Genomic DNA, 20983 nt, shown 5'->3' with positions numbered 1-20983 from the left:
TGCATTACTTGAACATTTATGAGTAGCTTGAACTAATAAATCTCTAATTAGCACTAATTACTAATTAGATTATTGATTCCTCTGACTGTGGACTCCTCACTGGTTTTATTCATAAGCAGAATGTAATTTTAAAAATCCTTATAGAAACATGCCCAAACAGAGCTCACCCTTGCCATGCACAGGAGCAGAGCCAAAGGCTGGGGGCAGTCTGTCTGCCAGAGCAACATGTGGGCTTACTGAGTTGGGAAGGTGCCCTGAAGGGCAGAGGCAGTTTCACTGCTACATGGGCAGCAGAGCACTGCCAGATTGCCCAGGTGCCCTGAGAATCACAGAACGGTTTGGGTTGGAAGGGATCACCCAGTTACAACCCCTGCCATGATCAGGGACACCTCCCACTAGACCAGGCTGCCCAAAGCCCCATCCAGCCTGGCCTTGAATACCTCCAGGGATGGGGCACCCACAGCTTCTCTGGGCAACCTGTGCCAGGGCCTCACCACCCTCAGAACAAAGAACCCCAGCACATTTCTGCTCCCCCATGGGATGCCTCCCGTTCGCGCCCCTGGGGCTGCTGTGACCTGCATGCAGAGGTCATCTGCTGCGAAGGGCTGCTGATGCCTTCACAACGCTGAAGATATTTTGGGGAGCTTTGTTCTTTTTGGTCTCATGGCAGGACCTAAAGTACATTTGCTGGAGGAAGTTGGTGTCTGGAGCTTTGCTTCACGCAGTCTGCCTTTGTTTCTGGTTGTGGGTTCACTGAAGAGAGAAGCTCTGCTCAGTCCAGGTACTATCCTGTTCATTTTCTTTCTGACAAAGCAAAGTGGGATGTTGGTTAATGTACTCTGCACCATGTATTTACACAGTGCTCTCTGCAGAAGTGGCCCCTCCTGCCCCACCAGGCCAAGTTGCTCCATTGTGCCACTGTTCCCAAGAGCTCAGAGAGCAGGACCCTGAGAGGAGGACCTACACCAAGTGCTCACCCAGCTGCTACCAGCACTACCAGGCCACCTCAATGGTCTTCCCCCAGCCCTGCAAACTCAAGCACAAAGGATTTTTTTTTTTTTTTTCCCCTGAATTGCTTACTGAGAATAGCAGTTGGTGCACTTTCTGCAGACTTGCTTCGCTGGAAGGCAGAGCACACAAGTGATGTGAAGAGATTTTGGCTTACTTCAGTGACAGGAGTGATTTTATCTGGCAGCAGCTAATTGCCTCTGTGGTAGGACTGGCAGGAGAGGTCAAGTGCAACGTTGCTTTATTCAAGCATCAGGCAGTTTCCCTTGCAGAGGTTTTGCCTGTGGTACATCTTCAATCTGCGAGCCCAGGCAATGCAATATGTGGCTTACTTCTTGTTGGCATTAACTGTTGGGAACATATAAAAACTCTTTTCTGGTGGCTGCCCTCTCTCACTGTTTATTTCTACACGCTACTCAATATGTTTGTTTTGATCCTTACAGCCCTATGTGGGCTATGTGATGAACCACTGTGGCACTGAAGATCGATGGTGCGACATTCACACTGATGTTTTCACTAGCAGACTCCAGGCTCCGCTGAAGTTTGCTGTTGCATGCACATAGCTCCCTAGGACAACTGTGGGAGATGTCTGCGTGTGGCAACGAGGAGATAGGGCTCCCTGGATAGCAACATCTGGGGACCAGAGATGGAGTGCTCTTGGCTGCGGGCCCTCAGCTCTGTAATCTGATCTGCCCACCCCTCCAGTCCATCTCTTAGCTGAGCAAAGGAATAAAGAAGGGAACGAAGCATCTCTGGATGGGAGTCCAGTCAGTTCATTAATATCAATGAGGTGCGTGTTATTTTTAGTTATTGCAGATGTGCTCATACCTCATTAGCTTAAACACTGAAGAGCAAATAAATAGCTGCTTCTGTCATGCTTAGAGGAAACATTTTATAAATAGGTTATTGATTTGGACTTCAGAGGGACCTGGTGGGAAATCTGTCAGGCTTCTTCCAGAGGTGGGGGGAGGAGAGGAAGACTTTACCAAAGTTAACTTCATGTGTGTTGTTCTGTAATGCACGTCAGGAAGAAGCCAAGAGGCCTTTCTACTTACACATGGGCCTGGTGAGCTTGCAGAGGTGTGGTTCCCACAAACACCTGCAGATGCGTTGCTGCTCGGGTGTCTGCGGGATGGCTGCTGCGGGGAGACTTGGGCCAGAAGGAAGGGTTTGTCCTGGGGCTGCAGGAAGGGACCGGGGAGGAATATTTGTTTGGCCCAGCTTACCTGATATTTTCGTTTCCATATTTAGCAGGTCCCCCAGATGTGTGTTGCAGGAAATCAGTAACTTGTCAGTGGTTTTGAGGTTTCTCAGCAAAAAGAAGATTACGTCGTTTTGTGCTGAAGTATTGAAGGGAGTGTTTTATATTTTGAATGCTAATGAGCACAGTTTTTTTCAGACGGGAGCCATAAAACTGTCATTATGTCAGTGGTATGTCTTTGTTCTTAGCTTTGCTCGTGCTAATCAAAGACAACAGTGGTATATTTTGAGTTAATACTGTAACAAGAGGAATGGCATTAGTGGTCATCATCATGAGTGACTCCTGGACATGTGGTAATAATTTCTTAAGTGTTTCTGAATAGTGAATGAGTGAGAGAGAGGGAGTTTAGCTCCAGCTTTGTGTGGAATGGAATGTACCATTCAGCTGAAATGATAAATTCATGGCCTGTTCTCGAGGGATTGTAAGACCAAAATCTGCTTCTTAATATAATTAACATGTCGTCTTCCACAGTACCTCTTTCTCCCCCAGCATCTCACTACACTTGGAATAAAGCAGCGACTTTTAGCATAAGCAGCTGAATGACTGCAATCAGCTTTATGTTCATAGGAAATTAATCCACTTTGGAAACCAAGCTCCCATCCTTTGAGTATTTTCCTTTACTGTAGCTGGAATAAGTTTGAGAGCCTTCAGCGGAAATGGCATTTTTCCCCTTGTTAATAGATGCCCCCAGGTTTGGTAAATACCGGGAAATAGAATTGGTAACATTATATATTTAAGCACTAGTTTTCAGAGAAAAAAAAAAAAAAAAGAAAAAAAAAAAGAAAGAAATACCACCCAACCCTTTTTATTATCAGCCAGGCAGTTTTCATTTATTTGGTGAGGCAGTCTGTTTGCATTGGCTGGCAGGCTCATGAATGGCTCCTGCATAACGAATCATGCATTTTAAAAATTCTTTCCAAAGCTTTTATAAAAATACCAAAAAAAAAAAGTTAAATAACTTTAACACAGTTATGTGATCGGCCTGATTAAGTTAAGGCATTTACTCTCGGTAAGCCTGGCGGGCTTTCGGCAGTGCTGCGCATTCCAGCGTGGGGAACAATTGGTGTATTTTCATTGTCTGACTGTGTTTCTCAGAGAGCACTGAACAATATTAAACATTCAGAGGCTGCATTTTCCCTTTGTTTTGACAAATGCTAATAAGTAGCTAACTGCAAGAGAGGGGAAAAAAAAATCCTAATTCAAACCAGTTGCTTGATGGTAGAGCTCAGCAAATTCCCTGACCAGCAAGATGTAATCTGGAAAGAAAAGAGCAGAGTGGTAGCCCTCACGAGCCTTTGAAATCACTAATAAAGTCATTAGACAATGTTTGGTTGAAGAGGAATGGCTAAAGCTAGGGAAAGACTTTTCTGAGGAGCTCTCAGAAGGAACATTAGCAGGCTTTGGTTTCTAATTAAGTGGTATTATTAGGAGCTTTGATAAAAGCCCTCGCGTGCGTGACATCTTATATTTCCCTCTGCATCAAGAGTCAGAGAGAAACTAAAAAAAGAGAGACTTTTTAATGATAATACCTGAAAAGTGTTTTTCAGCAGACCCATACATCATTGTCAAGTGAAAAGATTAAACTTTATTGTTTCTTTTTGAACCAAGAACTCAAGGTGAGTGGAAATGTCTTGAAATGCAAAGTAGTTTGGCAGATAAAGTAAAATGGAGATGAAAACAGACAATAAAAAGACATTGGCTGTAACAGAGGAAAGAGCAGGGAAGTTCACTTTTTAATGTTGCTGAGAGAACTTTCTTTTCGCTATTAATGATAATATTTAAATGTTACAATTACAAGCTTTTATTGAAATGAAACATTTCATTTCAAGAATGGCACCAAAATCATTTTTGTGTGTAATATGAAACATTAGTTATGTGATGCCGCTGCCAAAATAAACCCCGCCATTCATTTAAAATATCAGGAAACTCCATTTGAGAGGGTAGTTATACATCCATTGAGGATACTCTGTATATTATTTTTCCTTGGTATTAATAAAGTCTATTAACAACATAACTGCAGTTGATTCATTATGTCACATTTGTTTGCAAGTAATGGATGTAAGGTTAAAATGGTTTAACTATTACAATGTTTGAAAATGATTTCTGTTCCCTAAAGCCTCCTTTATTTTTATTACTTTTTTTTTTTTTTTCCTTCAGCAACCAGTTGTTTTGCAGTTGTTAAACTGCTTTCAGCTGTAGATACTCTGCATTATCAAGACAGATGGGGCTTGCTGTGGGATTTCCACAAAGGTTGGTTGCTGAAAAAGTAACTTCAGCGGCGTGCCTTCCAAAGATTTATTTCGCTTGTCCCTTAATAGGCTGGGCCACACCGATTTCCAGAGGCAGCATTCATTTTGCTGTCAGATGCCGCCGGTTGGAGCGGGGCTGTGCTGCCGGGGCATGCACAGCGAACCAGGTTCCCCCACCCTGGCCACCTCAGTTGATGGAAGACTGGGGCTTTGCTCTCATTTTGGGCTGTGCTCACTGACAGCATGCCAGCCATGCTGCACTGCTCACTGTCCCATCTGCTGCACTGCCCTACTGGACAGGAAAGCCACCTTCAACAAGCTCTGCCAGGGCACGGACGGCAGCACCCAGGCTCTGCTTTTGCCCCCTGAACTTTCCAGTTCCCAGCAGCTGTGCTGCCAAAATCACACCATCTACTGGAGCCTTTTTATTTGGGCATCTTCACTTGCAATCCGCTCCACATGGAGATATTTCTTCTTTTTTTTTTTTTTTTTTTTTTTTATTTTTCTCTGATGTTGAGAGAAAAATGCAGATACAAGCAGATCGCTTGGCACATAATTCCTGTTTTGTAATGGGTTAGGCAAATGCTCTGTGCAGGTAATTTGTTACAACAACTTGTTTTACCTATTATCTTCCTTTACAGTCAGGTGGGATGATAATTATTCCATTTAAGAGAGTCATGCCTTGTGTGCCATTTGTACTTAGCTGACAGACATAGGAAGTGTTGGATATAGGTATTTTTAAAAGTGAAAATGGAAATCTTTTTATTAAAGAGAATATATATGCTTAAAAGAAATAAAGCTCCTCAGGTTTCTTCACTTAAATCACTGTTAATATCTTAGAGTATTAGAAGCAATATAATTAAGAAAGAAACCAAACATTTAGCTATTTCTCACTGCACACTGCACATTTGTGATTTAATTTCTTTCCAATTGGATGATGAAAATATTACAGGTTGGTGAACTCCATTTTGTTTCTGGTCACCACCAGCTAATTTCACTTTCTGGTCCCTGTGCACTGACAGAGGGCTGCAAGTACAGATTTTGTGTGGATGGCACTCAGAGAGCCTTTTGATGGCTGGCAGCTTAAAATACTTGGACAGATGGATTTTTGGGCTGCAAATGCAGCAGGGGAATATTTATTTGGCTTGAATGAAACTATTTTAATAGGTATTTTCAAGAAATTGTGGACTCTCGGATTTGCTAACCATATATATTTATAGCCTTTAAAAGGCTCAAATTCTAATTGTTCTGCTCCTTTGAAGAGCCTACTGAATTTTCACCAGCATAACCACATAACAGGGTTACTTCTGGCATAACTGCACCTACAGTAGAGGAATTGCACTCCCTAACTGCATCAGTTTCCAAATGTCCAATTATAGGCAGAGTTAAACCCTGGTCCTGCAAGCAGATCCAGTGCATCAGTGGATCCATCTGATCAGACTTCTTGCAAAATATCTCATATATTTTGCACAGGGCTTGTAAAAAGGAGGTATGATTTGAGGTCTTATTTTATTTACTTTAATTTTTTTTTTTCCATTGAGGTTTGCACGGCAGCCCCAGATAGTCTCATGTGCTGAGTCAGGTCTGGCGAGTATTTTAGATGATACTTTTAATGCTTTCTAAAAGGAAAACCACAGAAAATAAAATACCCGGTCTCTTTAGAAGAGCACAGTCCAGGTGCGTGCTGTATTCCAGTCACTCAGGCAGCGGGCAGCACACCAGGAAAGCATTGGAGTGATGGAGCAGCTGATCCACGGCACCACTTTCTGTTGCATGACAATGCTAGAAAGCAGCAGCAAGCAAGCGGCTGCTCTCAGATTTGTTAGTTTAGGAGAGCTTTGCCTCCTCAATGACGGGATTGTGTTAAACCGGGTGCTTCTGGCTGGAAATAGCAGAGAACTGGAGCTGAGTTCTGCGATAGTGTCATTGTTTCCAGAGGTAAAGTCACAAGCTGCACTTTGCAGTGCCATATCACGCTGGGGAAACACTGTCTCTAAAAGAGATACAAACTCTTTGTTAATGTGCATAATAGACTTCAGGACCACTTAAACCTCTTAAGACAATTAGGCTTGGGCAGCTGAGAGTATTAACTACATAATGTCAAACACATTCTTAAAAGTTTTTTCTTTCACTTTTTGGATGGCTTGTTAACATTTGTGTTAAGTGGTTGACTGTTCAACCGGCTTCTGTGAATGATTATTTTTTTTGAGCAGAATGAATCCTTATAAAGCTACAAAGCAAACTGCTGAAATACAACCACCTCCTCAGATCAGTGGCTCATGCAATTTGTTAACAGTGGATATGATGTGTTACATTAAGAGCTGTTTGGAATTGGAAGAAAAAAAAGGTACTGCCAGTGCAGTATTTTAAATGACTTTATGGACTGCTTTGCATAAAGTAAAGGAACACAGTTTTATTTATTTGTTTGTTTATTTATTTTGAAATGTCTTAGGTAATGCAACGTCAATCCTGGGCTTTGGATTTTGGATTTTTGGATATATATAATATATATATATATATATATATATATATATATATATATATATATATATATATAATTATTTTTTTTTGATTTTGGATCCTTCTTTGGAGCATGGGGTTATCCAGAGCAACCCTTTCTTCAGGCACTGCTGAGCGATGTGGATGGCGGGAAAGGGTGATGGTTTACTCTGGGGCTCAGACTGAACCCCAGCTCAGCATGGGGCTTCCTCAGGTCCTTGCGAGCCCCATAGTTCCCAGGTGGGTAAGGCAGGGCCCTGCTCAGTGCTGGGTGTTCCTCTGGTGCCCCTGTGCTGACTGGCCCGCTGGCCACACATGCTGACCTGTTGCTGAAATTCCCCCGCAGCCTGGCTCTCAAAGGTAGCCCTCTGTCCCCTGCCTGGCTACCAGCTTCTCTTACTCCTTTGGAAATTCACAGTCTTCACCTGAGATGAAGGATATCTGAATTTCCTGCCCATTTTGGCTACCTGAGGCATAGGTATCTATTCTGAGGCAGCCTCTACATTCAGTGCCCACCCCAGGACAATTCATCATGTCCTAAAAATGATGTCTACAACTTAGGAATCCCTCTGTTGACTCTAGTGGGTGTCCACACAGTTGGTTTAGCTGAGCATTTAAACAGATAAAATCAAGTGGGATGAATGCCACCAAACTAATAGGATGTCATGATTAAGACACAAACTTCATTTGTGCAAATGTATCAGCACAGTCACATCTTCTCAGTGAAAGAAGAACTTAATGCCTCAGACCGACAGCTCAATAGTGCTGTCATACCTGGCTCTACATATTGTGTATCACAAATTCAGTGACAGCCAACGACAGCCATTCTGTCATACGGCCTGATTCTGTTTGACATGTAATGCCCTTTACCCCACTTTGGCAGTGGCAAGAAGCCATGCAGAAGATGTAAATAATATTTAAACAGACCTTAGGGCATCTAAGCATTGCCTGAATGGCATAATGCTGGTCTTGTATAAGAGAGAACAAGCCCGGAGAATTTTGTCCTTGAATTCAAAGGATGCAGAATTGATCAGAGGTATTGTTACAGAGAGGTTAGGCCAACCAAATAATAGCAGCTTTTATTATTCATCACATGATATTTGGTTGGGACTAATAGATTTAGTATGGTTCCATGAATTCACATGTTAGGTTGTATTTTGCCTTTCCAAGGCACATGGCTTTAAAAAAATCCATATGCACTTGAGCAAGATTATATTTTGTCATCTCAGTAGTCTCAGTAATGATTTAATTGCTCCTCACTTGATGTGGCAGCAGTGTTTCTGCATGTGTTTAAAGCACACAAGCTTCCATGTTGCCACTACTCATGCACAGGAGAAGCATAACTCATCTGAGCTGTCTTTTTTGGCTTTTTCGTGACTATGTACATGACCGTGTACAAGAGCTATGTTATAAGGATAAATGACTGTGGGATTACACCCCCAATCAGAAGAACAGGAATGATATTCTTACGTGTCTGAAGGGAACTCAGCCAAGACCCAAATGAAAGCATCTTTTATTTTTCAACTTCATCGATCAAAAGCTTCTGTGTGAAACACTCTTAATGACATCTGACATATCTGAAATGCTGGGATAAAACACCGATAGCAAAAAGCCCCACCAATAACAGCCAGGGTTTTACTGCTAGTAAGCCAGGTCCTCTGCTGAGGAGAAACGTTAAAACTGCGTGAATTACACCCGAGCAACTGACAACTTTACTTAGCTATTCCATACATTAGAGGATAAATCTCCATTCTAGGAAGTTTCAATGCCATTTTAGTTATCCATTTAATCCACCTATTCATTTAGCAGGAATGGTAATTACGGGAAAATTGCTGCCAAACTATGATGTGCAATTAAAATTCAGGCTATTTTGTGTGATGCAAAATCTCCCTTTTTTACTATCATCTTACAAATCCTCTGATAGAAAGTTTGTGCCTTTTTGAAACAGAGCTTGTAATAATAAGCCATCTGGCTTACTTAAACATGAAAGATTAAAATGATATACAGTATGAAGGCTTCCTATTCAATTGCTAATGTCCAAGAACTCAACTCCAGTGGTGAAAGCTGTCATTTGGGGGGAAGAGGTAATTAAAAGATTTCCTTGTAGAGATGGGTCCTAGAGCAGGGGACTGGCACATCCAACAAGCACAACTAATTTTCCAAAAGAAAGCATTGCTGGCCAAATGTCTTGCAAGATAATCTTCTGTATCCTTTAGTTCACTCACAACTGCCTGAGTGGGACTGAAAGGTGGGTTGATGACTGGTGGGACAAAAGCCACCAAACCTCGCTTTATTTACCGTACTAAGCCAGCAGTGTTTCATAACATGGGCTTGACTGAGACAGGCAACAATGAGGAAAAATGCATGGTGATTAAATGGCAATGTACTCTTTTTAAAGAGAAAGGGAGAGTTTGCAAATGGTTTAGGGAAACTGCAGTGTAGAAATGTAAAATATGGATTCTGAGATGTAAAATACAGAAAGGCACTCTTCCAAGATTAGCTTTTGAAACAAATGCACTTAGTAGCGCTTATTCCTTTATAATTGGCAGGAGGCTAACTGGGGGCACAGCGCTTGGGCTTGTGCAGCATACAGACCATCTGATTCAACAGAGTTATTGTTGACTGGCTGCAGGGGAAAAGCAAAGGACACCTCTGCTGTGGCAGTGTCATGTCCTGTTGATGTCAGGCACAGCCCTCCAGCTCTGACTGCGCAATTTCCAAAGCTGAAGCAACTAAAAATCCTGCTGATCAGATGGAGCTCCCACCCTAGGGTCTGAGCCCTAAGTGGAAGCAGAACTGGGTATGAATCGTTCCCAGACAGTGCTCCATATGGTCTAGAGCACTGGTAAGGAGTGCAGTATCTTTGACTTACAAAGCAAGGCCTAAATGTTATTACATGTAGACTGTAACCCTCCCGGATGCAGAGATCATGTCTCATTCCCTATGGGAAGAAGAATTTAATAGAGAAGATAAAACTCTCTAAATAATGTTGAGCTCCATGTCTCATTTATAGTGGGGATCTACTTCTCACTTGAGTTTACAGAATTGCTTTAAAAGTCTGTAGAAACATAAACTTTGCCTATTTTGTTCCATTGTCACTGTTCCTACAGGGGCCTACTTAATTACAACTGAACTATATTATCTAGTCTTTATCAGGCTTTGTCAAAAGGGAGATGTTTTAAAGTGCTGTGTGCAGGTATAGCACTCCATAAATAAAGAAAGTGCTAAAATGAGGACCTCCCCCACTGAAGACACAATCCTCTTCTTTTCAGAAGAGCCTTTTTAATGAGGATCCTATTGCTATTAATTCTACTTTCAGGCTCCATTTAGGCTGAGAGGAGGAAATAATGAATCATGACATAATGGAAGTCCCTGTAAAGCACTCAGCTTGCCATACAGGAAACCAGACTTGCATGTGCGTTTGTTTTTGTTTTTAAGGCTATTTCTAACAATAGCAGCCAATGGGAGCCTATTAACTTCATTGTGTCTTAACTTTCTCTTCAGGCCTTGGCTATCTTCCAACTTAATTCCTCTGAGTCAGCAACACATTCAAGCCAGGTTAAATGAACTCTTGGATAAGAACCCTGACTAAAGGAATAATTGATCTTTCCACCCCAGCTCATCACCCCTTTCAAATAAAAACAAAAGCAAGCTAAACCAAAAAACAACCCCCCCTACATGGCAAACAAACAAACCAATCACACACACACACACACAAAAAAAAAAAGCATTGTAAAGACAATAGTTTAGTGTGCAGCCCTGCCAAGGTGGCAGAAGGAGTGAGTAGTGATTGTGTGGTTGAGTCTGAGTCAGAGAAGCAATTGCATTAGTGTCATGAAGCAGCTGATGTGAAAAGCAATGCATACTTTGGCAAAAGTGAGAAGAAAGGGAAGTAGGATTGAGGGAAGTGAATGGACAATATTTGCTTCTCTTAAGGACCTCCTTTTTGCCTTCAGCATAGTTTGTCATCATCCATTTTATGACACCTTTGCCTCTTTAGTCTCAGTAATTTTGCCTTGTAAAGCAATGGAGATTGACACATCCCTTTCATGTCAGAAGAGAGAGGATCTCCCTCTGCTTGGGAGCACAAACAGCTGCAGGAAAAGATGGTGAACCCACTCTTTCCTTGGCCTAGCTTTCCCCTCAGGAGGATGAGGGTGAGGAGGAGAGCAGCTCTTTGGCTGGGCACTTGCTGAACTTTCAGTAAAAGAAGCAAAGAGAAAACACAGGCAAAGAGAACACTGGAGCTGGAGCGCTGAAAATGTGCAGAAAGCAGTCAAGAAAATTTACTTTGGATTTAACCAAAGATCATACCTACTGCAGGCCCCATTTTTCTATTTTCTTGGAGAAGGATGGATAGATGGATGGATGGATGAACCAGAAATAGCAGATTCTACACTAAAAAACAGACCCAGAAAAAAAAAAAAAAAAGTGATTTAATAGCTAGTATGCTGTCATCACAGCTCATTAAACTCAGGTAAGTGACTTCTAATGACAGCACATTTAAATGTCCTCTGGCCTCTCCACTGCTCAGTCCTTATGTCTATAGTGCACTTATGCTCCAGGACGTTAGTTTTGTTTAAGTAAAAATGGAGCTGTTCACAGCTTGTCAATGAATTAAGCCAGATTTCTTGAGAGTCTCTCCACAGTGTCTGTGAAGAAGCTACCCCAAATTTCATGTTCCTCTCCAAAATTCAGGCAAATCTGAGAGAAAGAATAAGCCATCTGCAATGTAAATGTGTCCATCAGCAGTGGCTGACATTCTTCTTAAAAAGTGATTAGGTGATGATAAAGACATTAAAGGAACCTGGAGAAGATAGAAGAGAATTATACAGTATCTCTGTGTGATCTCCACCTTAATTTGTCACGTCACGCCATTTGCCAAGGTCCTTTAGAGAAGGCACCAGTGCTTTCCTTCGTCTTTGCCCAAAGCTGACACAATCGGGTTGTTTTATTGACTGGGATTTCAAGGTAGCACAAGAATAAAAAAATCAAGGGATATATGGAAAGGAAGTAATCCTCTCTGTAGAAAATACCTGCTCTTTGCAGAGAACTGGTAGACACAGAATAATATTTTTTCTTGAAAACCTTATTTGTGGGAGACTATTTGCCTGTTGAAAGTCTGGCTGGGGGTATGTATAAAGGAGTAGTTTTATTGTTCTTCATTAATACTGCAAAGTTGTGGCACCTTGCTCAATAAATGCAGAAAAAAGTTTTCTGACAGGTGTCTTAAATACTTTGTATGTCTGAGGTTTCTAGCCTTTTCCATACTACCTATATGTATGGCTGCGTAGAAAAAGTGACAGACCAGACCTCAGTTCCTTCAATGTCTGATATGTCTGTTCATCTCCTCATTCATTAGAAGAATCAGCAATTAGAGAACTCCTAAAAATGTGCAACATGAGGAATGCACAGAATAAGATTTTCCAGGGATGATTGTCCTCATTGTGAAATAGATGCTAAAAACTGAAAAAAGTACTCTCTGAAGGATATCCATTTCCTATAGCTCTCATTCGTGGAGAAACTGAGAGGAGTCATTTCTCCTCTGACATTCCTGGTCCTGCAGCCCCTTGTGAATAAATAACTCATTGGGAATGAAATGATACACCCTACTGACTTCAGTTCTGACATCATTAGAGAGCTTTGAATTTCATTTGAGAGAACTACAGTGTGTCCACAGATGAGCACCATGGAATCATAGAATAGTTTGGGTTGGAGGAGACCTTAAAGATCGCCCAGTTCCAACCCCCTGCCATGGACAGTGACACCTCCCACCAGACCAGGTTGCCCAAAGCCCCATCCAGCCTGGCCTTGAACACTTCCAGGGATGGGGAATCCTTCACCTCTCCAGGCAACCTGTTCCAGGGCATCACCACCGGAGTGAAGAATTTTCTCCTAACATCTAGTATAAATCTCACCCCTTTTAATTTAAAACCATTGCAGCCTTTTCCTATCTCTGTCAGCCTGTGTAAAAAGTTGCTCTCCATCTTTTTTATAAGACCTCTTTAAGTACTGAAAGGCTTCTCCCTGGAGCCTTCTCTTCTTCAGGCTGAACATCCCCATATCTCTCAGCCTTTCTCATTGTCTTGTGTGTGCATTGACATTGCTTCAAGAGGATCTGTTCCATGAACTTCCCAGGCACAGAGGTGAGGCTCACCAGTCTGAAGTTCTCCAGGTTCTCCTTTCTACTCTTTTAGAAAATGGGACTGATATTTCCTTTTTTTTCTAGTCACCAGGGACTTCACCTAACTGCCAGGACTTTTCAAATATGATGGAGAGAAGCTTGGCAACTTCTTCAGTCAATTCCCTCAGGACCCTGGGATGCATGCTGTCAGGTCCCATAGACTTGTATATGTTCAGTTTCATCCGGTGGTCTCGATCCTGCTCTTTGCTTACAGTGGAAGGGACTTTGATCCCCAAGCCCCAGCCTAGAGGTCCAGAGACTCGAGAGATGTAGGAAGTCTGATCCTGTAGGTCTTCAAGGAGCATGTAGATGCCGAACTTAGTAGCATGGTTTGGTGGTGAACTTTAGTAGTGGGTTAAGGGATGGACTAGATGGTCGTAGAAGTTTTTTCCAACCTGAATGTTTCTGTGATTCTATGATTCTGTGACTGAAGCAAAGGACTTGCTGAGGACCTCAGAGTTCTAAGAGTGTGATTTTTTTTTCCCCCTACTATTTTTGGTACCAAGACATTTGTCTGGCACAGCATGGCTGGAGGCTCAGGAAAGAAGACATCAGTGGGAGCAGAACAGCTCAACATCCTCAGCGTGAACCAGTGTATAAGCACTGTAGGTCTTTCAGCAATGGCACTTGCAATAGTGGTTCACTCAGAGAGATCTGACACTCCAGAGGTGTTCCCATGGCAGCTGATTTGACTGATCACTGACACATGCCATAACGAATCTGTCGGGTTAGCTGAAGGACACAGAATGATCAAGACAGCAAGGACAAGATGGAAGGAAGCCTTTCTGAGGTGAAAAGTGGTGGAGCTGAGAACCTGTTCTACTTTTAGAGAGATCTAAGGAAAAAAGACATATGAAGTAGAGTAGTAGAATTGCTGCTGCTTAATCTGTGAATTGCAGGTAAGGGAAAACAGCGCAGAATAGCTATTAATTTCTGAGTGGCTGAACAAGTGGACAGAATACTTTGAAAGAAAGCTTTCTTAAGTTAAACAAAATTCATTATATGGCTCAAATGAAGGGGAATTTGTAGTGATTTGATTGCATATCTTCATAATGAGAGGAAAAACAGTACCTAAATGCTACAAATTGACCGATTTACTGTCCAAAGCAAATCAAATATGCTACTATTCTGCTAACCATTCCTTTTCATCTTTCATGAGTGTCAATTTTAATTACTTACTGGGTTTATCTTTTTCCTTTATTACCTTCTGGATTGTTTGCATGCTGCCATAATAAGTATGTGACAACAGTAAAAAACATAGAACATCTAACTACTATTTTTCTCCAAACACTTGTTTAGGATTCCTTTCCTTCCTTTCCTTCAAAGCACTGGGCAGTGATCAGGTCTTGATGCTGGCCCTTATCTTACCAGGGGAACTGCTTTGTCTTTTCTTTTTGTGTCCTTCTGTCTCCTTGGCCTCCCATTTGTTTCTTTCTTTTTTTTTTTTTTTTTTTTTTTTTTTTTTTTTTTTGCTCTTCCATCTGTAATGGCTGCATCCAACAGCTGCAAACTTTGGGGAAATGACTATCCCTAGTTCGAGGAGTTATTGCAAATCAAAACTAATGAAAAGCTACTAACAGTTAATTCAGTAGAGAATTGCTGCTCTAGGTAAAGGAGTAGATCCAAACTACACTACTGGCTACAGCTGAGCAACTCCAACAGAATCAACATCTGTTCCATATCAACTTTAAACCTCTAGAAGACATTATGAAATGCTCCAGGCACAAATAAGGACAGTATGCTGATGATGCATGTTGCTCTCATTTGAAGCAGATACTGACTACAGTTATCAGGCAAACAGAAAGATCTGAATGAAGAGAAGCTGGTTCAAATGCATCCCAGAGAAAACAGCTGTGCCCTCCAGCACAAAGGAGCATTTCAAAGCCAGTTCCTGGGAGAGCCCTCAAGTCCCTTGGTAGGATCCTCCTAACAGGTATGGTAGAGTGTCTAGGCTATGCAGCTGCTTGACTTTGGTAATGTCACCTTAATGGAAAATAAAAAAAGAAAAAAAGCATTTATCTATCAACTTGAGCAAAATACATAAATTCCTGTAGTACATAAAGACATAAAGACTTTTATGGAGTGCAACCATACACACCTTATGAGACTAGATTACAGCAAAGCTTCATACCCTAGTCTGGCAGTCAAAGACATGACAAAGTTGTAGCTGGCTTAAATCACAGCAGCATGCTACGTTGCATTTGCAGATAACTTCAACCTGAAAGTCGGCAGAGGACCAGACCCTCACTACAAGAGCTTTTCTGTCCTCTTTTGGGGTCGACAAAGCACTGATGTAAGTATATGGTACATACTGCTGTAGCAGGTCACACAACAGTACTAGGGCTTATGCCTGTAGAGATCCCATTTTACTCTCCCCCATGACAGTATCCATATAAAATTTTATAATATGTCCAGGAAAAAGACCAGTGGGTCTGGGAAAGAGAGCTTGGTCACTGTTTTGCCATGTTCACTCTGCTCTGGGCATCCAAAAGGAAATATGCACTTTCTCAGCCCTCCAGAGCTGAGCTTTAGCCATAACTTCTGTGAGTGAAAACAAGAGTCAAAATAGCAGGTCTTCATATTAAGTGTCTCTTGGATAAGGCTCCTTTCCCTCTGCAGCCACCCTATTTACATGGCAGCTTTTAGTTACATCAGTCTTTCCTCATAACTTTTGTTATCACCACTGTGACTTCTGTTATAGGTGTTTGTTTTCCAAGGAAAGGCTGTACCGAGCCAAGAGGTTCCCTTTAGAATGGGATCATTTAAGTGGTGTGAGAAGTTCAAAGCTGGAGGTTGCTTTTTGCCCTATTGATAAATATGTTTTGTGCATGATGTAATGCCACTTCATGCAGAAAAGTGTAACCCACTGTCCGTGTGTTTTATGGCATCACTTGTTTCTGCTTTGTATTTATTTTGCTATTAATGTTGGCTGCTTTCCAATAGCTTCTGGCCACAATGACTGCTGCAATCTTTTGTCAGCTAAATCAGACACAATCTGCAGACAGAAACATATTATCGTGTACATCATTTTCAAATAAAGCTATGCACATACAACATACTGTTGTTTTATATGGAGGTGTACTGAATTAAATTGAGAATGCTGTTGAGCCCATCTAAAAGAATAGCTGTAAAAAGTCATAATAAGATAATATATCATCTGAGTTTCAAATGGAATAAATATAGGAAAAGAATGAAGCTTTAAAGTGATAATCTCTAGAAGAAGTACAACAATTTTTAATTGCTCTGCCATCCATTGCAGCCATGAATTCTTCCTCCCAGAAGAGTTTAGGAGAAAAGTAAGATTAGTATGTTTAAATAATAGGCAAGTGTCTATATTTTTCTATGTTGAAATGTTGACTATGTAAACCAACATAACTCATACCCTGTGAGACACCTTAATGAGTTAGGGGTTTGATCTCATTTTTTTCTGAAGTCAGTGAGTATTTTTCATTTGATTTTCAGGGGAATAAGATTGTGTCTCAATTACTTCAGCATCCTTTTCTTTGGAATAAATTAAAGCAATCTTGCTGCTCTTACATCCATTCAGAAAACTGTCGCGGCAATGTCCATTTCCCATGTCCATTGCTCTGAGCTCCTGCCCTCCCTGGACTTTTTCTTCTCTTTTTCATCAAACATAAGCTACTCTTCCTTGCTTTATACACCCTCTGTGGCCTGTTGCCACCCGTCCTACCACCACAGCTCTGCTTTCTGCCTCCTGCCTGATAAATTCAACCAGGCAGCCTGGGATAAACAGCAAAGATACTTGGTCTCAAACTCCAATTGTTTGCTTTGAAGGAAGAAGTTTTCTGAAGACCAGTGGGTAGCATCCCTTGAGTTTAGGACAGCACTGGAGAAGCTTATTCACTCTTGCCCTTTCTTGCATCAGGCACCTCTAAGATGCATTTGTTGTAGGACCTTTCCCATCCTTGCAAGCAGAGTATGGTGGCAATTCACAAACCATGAAGTAGCAAGGGCTCGTGCACACTTTGCTCATCAGTCAGCCGGTCCCCAAAATGTCACCTGCCTGGCATCCTCACCAAAGGCCATGTGCTCCCCAGGGCTGAACTGCAGTCTCTTGATTTCCCTCATGCCTTCTCACACAATGAAGGAGGGTTCTTGTTTCATGTCAGGAGGACACTGCTCCCCCTGCTCTCTGGTGAGCAACAAGGAACAGGAACTGGCACTTGTACTGAGCTCAAATAGAGGGACAAATCTCGCTGAGAAAAAATAAAAATAAAAAAAATCAGCATATGTCTGTAATAACATTGACACAAACTAAACTAACCTGTGCTGACAGATGAAAGTGAAGCAAAGCCAGAATCAATTTTCTCGGAGCACGGAAAGGCAGTGAGGGAGAATGGGTGCCTGTGGGTGTGCAGCGGGGCCCCAGCCTCAGCCATCTTCCAGCAGCTTCAGCATGGTGGCTACATGCTTTCAGTACTTTGTGTTTAAAATGTGCATTCAATACTCCCACCTAGTAAGAGGAAATTGTGTATAGAGGATTCAGTCCTGTAAAAGACAACATCTGTGAGCAAAAACACACAGGCTCTTTTTGAGTACAGTAGCTGAAGGGAAGATGGCAATTCACAACTCCTCCCTAAGGGCCACTGACCTGTACCATGTCTTTCCTAGTTTGTAATAGCCCTTACTTGTAGGGAAGTGCCAGAACTCATGAACCCTTGAGGGTGTGAAGAGTGGGAGAAGGCAGGGGAGAAGAAATTGGACCTTACATGTTTTTGTCTGGATTTGCAAGATGTACAAGCTGGCTGGAGGTGGGATGGCAGATTAGGATGGCTAGATGGGTGTCAGGAGCAAAAGTCCTGGTTTAACAGAATACATATATTTTTAGGCAGTCTAATATCCCTTTCATTTTCTCTGTCCAACTTCTAGTAATTCAGATGGAAGCAGAAAAATAAAACAGCATCACAATTGTTATATCCCTTTTAACTGCTGCACAAGGGCCTACCTCTCTCAGACTCACCTCCATGTGGGAAATAAGGATATGGTCCTGGCATGATGCTCTAGACTATGTAAGATTTTGCTTCCAGCTGACTGGAAACAATCTTTGGCTTTGTGAAAAAAATCAACCCAATTCTACTCCAAAAGAACTAGGAGTGAAAATCAATGGGGCTTGTGGTTTGGGTCATTTAATAAATCCTTTGCTCAGTACAGCACTGCAGCCTCCTGCTACAGTGGAGCTGTGGAGTATGCACAGTGCAGTGTTCCCTGGTGCAGCAGTTCTTCCAACATCTGGCTTCGTCTAGCCCAGGCTGCTGCCAGGCATTACCAGGAACATGCCAGTTACCTGCCACCACTCTTGGTACAGGGGGTTGTAAAATGTGTTGGCAAGAGAGCAAAAAGGCATGTGGACAGGAAAAAGTGGTCTTAGTCAATCAAGGGATGGGTGTTTAGGTCACAAATCCACTAGGATTCAGTGGAAACTTCTCCAGTGGGAGACAGGGGGAGCATGGCAAGTTTGGGGATCACAGGGAGAATCCTCAAGCCATTTGAAAGTCTTCCACAGATTTTGGCAGGGGATGGATCGGGACTGTTATTGAATTCCCAGCCTGTTTACAGATCTGGAGCTGAAGTACTCTGATGCTCAGGGAGCAGGGAGGCAGGGAGGCCTGCATTACTGCTGCCCAGGCTCTCCTGGTCCCATGGACAAAGCCACCCCTTGGCAGCGCAGAATTTGTCTCAAGCCCTGAATCCATTTTAAACTTCCCCAGCAAAATCCCATTCTAGACAAGCCTCCTTTGTCTCAGTCAGTGCCTCCAGCAGGTTATCATAGTTCTTAGCTATTATTTTTAAGACTATTCAGTTCAGCTCTCCTACTTTTTGTCCAGAATTCACAAGATATCCTTTAATTTATTCCCTCAAAAATGAGATAAACCAAGAGTGACCAGTCTCCTGGGGCTTTACCGTTCTGCAGCAAGCCTTATGTAAAAGACATGGGGTACATTTTCAGCACCGCACGTTGTTATTAATGAAGGCTGTGCCCACAACTCTTTGTCCATAACAATGAAAATTTACCCTCATGTATCTTGTAAATCTCAGATGTAGATTTTACTTGCAGCATTTTTGGATATTCTTTGATTATTTTTTTTTCATATTAGGGGACCATAGCAATAAGTCCTTGCTCAAGTGAATATACAACTAGACCTCATCTGACACTAAAATTTGCTAGTTTTTTCTTTTGGGGCTTAAAAAATTTGCCTTTCAGAGCTATTCAATAAGATAAATGTTAATGAGAAAAATTTTAACAAGGCAAGCCCTGGCGGTGACCCCCTCGGATCTAAGCACGGCTACAAACTCAGGGCAAGCCTGATGCATGAGGAACATCTTGCAGAATATCGCCAGCCTTCTGTTCTATCAGTGCTATAGCTCTAGAAACAAGGCTCTTAATGAGGAAAGATCAATCCCAACAGGAAAACCTGTGATATCTGACATCAGTAGACAAGCATCCATGCTGTACAAACCAACCCCCCCCTACACCAGCCCCCGCTAACAAAAAATAAAATAAAATAAAGTGAAATTGTGTCATTTTCTTTCAAAGTTTAAAGACTCGGGATCACTTCATGTAGCATTTAACTACCATTTCAGTCAGGCTTTTGAAGCTGTTTAAGTTCTTTTGTACCCAAGTTGTTTAATGTTACTCAGACAAGGTAAATCAAAGTCTAATAGAGTGGAAAAACAGTAAAGGCAGAAAATAGGTAAAAGATAAATCACACAGGAAGTTTTGCTTTTTTTTTTTTTGTTATTATATTCATTGAGATCAAAGTCCTTGTTTCAGCTCTAATTAACAAAAGCTAATGCAGATTGGAGACCTTCTGGCACTGAGCAGAGCCTTGGAGGATACAGTTGAAATCTTCTGAAGATTTAAATAATTAATATGACACCTTGAGCTTCGGATGGGAAAATAAAAAATAAAAAAAAGGAGAGGGGGGAAAAAAGAGCCCCATGTTCAAGTTTAAGAACAATGCCATTGCCAAGTTTGATACCATTTGTTCTGATGAAAATGAGCTGAGTAGACTGCACTGACTTCATTGTCTGGTACATTGGCAGTTCAGTGGATTGTTTCACCTTTTGTCATGCTAAGGGAGCCTTTTGTGCAGTACTTTGTTACCCCCAAGTCTGCCCCAGTTGAAGGAGGATAGAAAAAGGCAAATCTGCTTTAGGGACTTGGAGGATGGTCATTTAATGGTTTTTAATCCTCTTAATCCACGTAAGAATGGAGATCTCTGAGTGAAATCCCATCCCAGAAGTCCTTATGATTCAAATGCCTGGCTCAGGAGACTGTCTTTTGAAAAAAAAATGCAGCAAAATATTCTCCACTACTGTGGCATTGTGGTTTATTTCTCTCTGGTTTTCCGAAGCTGTCTGATGCAATATAAGCAAAATGAAATGGAAACCCACTTCAAACCCGGTGAAGTATGAGAGCAGAGAGTGCCCAGTGCCAGCCTGTGTATTTGGGATACTCCAGTGGTTCAGTTTGATTTCAGAAAAATGATAAGGACCCTTTTTTCTAATTGTCTCAACTGTATGCAAATCTAACCTAGATCTGGGCGTGCACTAATGCCCTCACCAAGCTGTTTTCCACTCGGTTATTTTCGAGGTAAATGAAATCCTCTATTGAGTTTGGATATAGATTACTTCTAAACTGTTGACATAATCATAGCTAAGCCCTTCTGCTGAGCTCATTATTACTTCATAAAAGCATGATTTCTCTTCCACTCCACCAAAAATACACAAAAATCAATATATCTAATTTGATAAACCAGT

This window comes from Anas platyrhynchos, chromosome 1, assembly GCF_047663525.1.
Source record: "Anas platyrhynchos isolate ZD024472 breed Pekin duck chromosome 1, IASCAAS_PekinDuck_T2T, whole genome shotgun sequence".
Classification (NCBI taxonomy): domain Eukaryota; kingdom Metazoa; phylum Chordata; class Aves; order Anseriformes; family Anatidae; genus Anas; species Anas platyrhynchos.
This window is presented reverse-complemented; position numbering follows the sequence as displayed.